General features: G+C 40.9%; 1 non-coding gene across 1 annotated transcript; it reads right to left on the bottom strand.

Annotated features, from left to right (window-relative positions):
* Positions 1–467: 467 nt before the first annotated feature.
* trnac-gca lies at positions 468–539 on the bottom strand. Its single transcript has one exon. It is a non-coding gene; the product is annotated as a tRNA-Cys (tRNA).
* Positions 540–2466: the final 1927 nt, after the last annotated feature.

Genomic DNA, 2466 nt, shown 5'->3' with positions numbered 1-2466 from the left:
TGAGGATCAGTGGGGCTGATGTAGACTCCCCTATCCTCACCACCTGGGGCCTGTTGGTGAGGAAGTCCCTGATCCAGGAGCAGAGTGAGTCTGACAAACCCAGGTTGTGGAGTTTCAGGGCCAACATGTCCGGGGGGACAGTGTTAAAAGCCGAGCTGAAGTCCACAAATAGCATCCTGACGTAGGTGTTAGGATGCTCCAGGTGAGTCAGTGCCGTGTGAAGTGCTGTCGAGACGGCATCCTCCGTAGAACGGTTCTCCCTGTAGGCGAACTGCAGACTGTCCAGGCCAACGGGGATGGCGTCCTTGATGTATCTCAGGAGGATCCTCTCGAAGCACTTCATAATAACCGGGGTCAGAGCGACAGGTCGGTAGTCGTTGAGACAATATGATGCACATCATCACTGATAAAGTAATCCCCACCACATTGCAGGCTTAGTGGAAACAATGAAGTGCATTTGCATGGGAAGGGGGCACCCAGAGTTGAACTGGGGACCTCTTGATCTGCAGTCAAATGCTCTACCACTGAGCTATACCCCCACATATATTGTATTACTGTGATATCTATTACCTGGTTGGATTACAAGATGAATTGTCTCAAGATCTGAATGGTCTACCACATTGGCTCAACAGTTCACAGTTCACTTGGGAACCAAGAAAGAAAAATTTAATCTGCCACTTTAGAATAACTGGTGTCTCCCCTAACCTTTACACTTACAGTGTGATCAAATAGATGAATTCTCAAGAGAATAGCAGCAAGGCTTGAACCATGGACTGATTTTTCACAAATGAATTTTGGCTGTGCAGATAGAGTAGAGATAGCACATTAACCAAACAATAGCCAATGATAAACAAGGTTCACAAACAAGAGTTTTGTGTTTGCTAGTTTTGCTAGTGTCCCAGCTTTGCATAGCAGTTCCTGTTCTAAAATGGAGCTGGCTATTGGAACGTTACTCCAGTTGTTTTTAGAGGAAAAATCTCTTAATAAACCCATAGTACACAAGATACTACAGAGATGGTGGAGACCACAACGGAACTAAGGGCAGCCTTGGAATATTGGACGCAGCTCAAATAATGGCTGATATTGCACCCTATCTGTTGGATGTAAATAAGTATTTGTTTTCCAACATATTCAGCAACTGTATGCATTCAACAAATATATAATGTGGTATTATTTTCGATGTTTTCAGTTGCACTCCAATTGCCAGCAATCAATTAATGCAGCCACAAATTCCATCTGCAGCAACACGCTGTGATTATTGTGAATCCTTCAGTAAATTCCCATGGCACAGTAATTTGTAACTCAAGTGTTTCACAATTCTATCCCATCTCCGTGTTCCCTTAACTTCACCACATAGTTCTAAGTACTGTACATCTCAGCTGCGAGATTTGCGTCTTTTGAGGGTTCACAGACTCTTTATTGGACCAATTTTACCTATAGACATACAATCCAGTTTGAATGTGACCATTTATTAGCTTATTTTCCACCCCCTTCAAAATGATCATACATGCTGAACAGAGATAGGAATAGCAGCACACCTTTCAGAGGAAAGTAATGTCATCAGTCCCTGTGGCGCTTCTTGATCTAAATCACAAGCAAATGTGACATTTTGAAACATCTAAGAGGCATCCAGTGAAACATCCTGCCTACACAACATGGAATCTTTTGGGACACAGTCGCAATGAGAATGAGTGACAACTATGATCATGAAAGCGGCTCCTGCTGTGATTCCACACGCTTTCTGGTGTTTTAACATCTGTGACGGGATGCAGCATCTTTGAGTTGCCCACCGTGATTTTCAGTTATCTCAGTTTCATTAAAAATGGGGGAAATTAGACACAAAAAACGTATTCTTAAAAGTATTCTTAAGCTGTGCATCTTGTCACAGTAATAGTAGTTATTTTTGTCGCATTATTACAGACATTAATTTACAAATCAAGCATAATAGTACATCCATCCACGTAGACACTGGTAGGTTGATGGAAACTGAGTCATTGTCTCTCTTTAATTCTTCTGAACTGATGCAACTTAATGTCATTTAAGAGGAACATCATTCACAGAATTAACGCAAATCCAAAAAGCTTATTATAAATGACATATAAAAATATACTGTTTATCCAGTGCATCCCAGTAAGATGTTACTGAGATCATTTAGACTAATTCCTCTAACTGGAACAATGAACAACAGAGCAGTATTTGCTTTGTTTTTAATGGATATGATGTTCATTTTATGTTTTAGGGATGTAATAGTTTTATGTACCAGAACAATTCAGCATTGAGTTTATTTATATGGAGCTCTTCATCAAAGGCCGCCCCAAAGGATTTAGCAGAGACATCCTTCTCAAGTCATATTCCTCATGAGTTTGAAATTAGAACAGACACAAGTGAATGTTTTGTAAGTGATTCATAATAAGCCCTGCCATTTGCTTCTGTTTGGAGTGGGGTTAAAGGATCATGATTGGCATG

The sequence above is a fragment of the Scatophagus argus genome, chromosome 19, assembly GCF_020382885.2.
Source record: "Scatophagus argus isolate fScaArg1 chromosome 19, fScaArg1.pri, whole genome shotgun sequence".
Taxonomy (NCBI): Eukaryota; Metazoa; Chordata; class Actinopteri; family Scatophagidae; genus Scatophagus; species Scatophagus argus.
The sequence above is the reverse complement of the archived record's forward strand: the minus strand, read 5'-3'. Positions and strand labels throughout refer to the sequence as shown.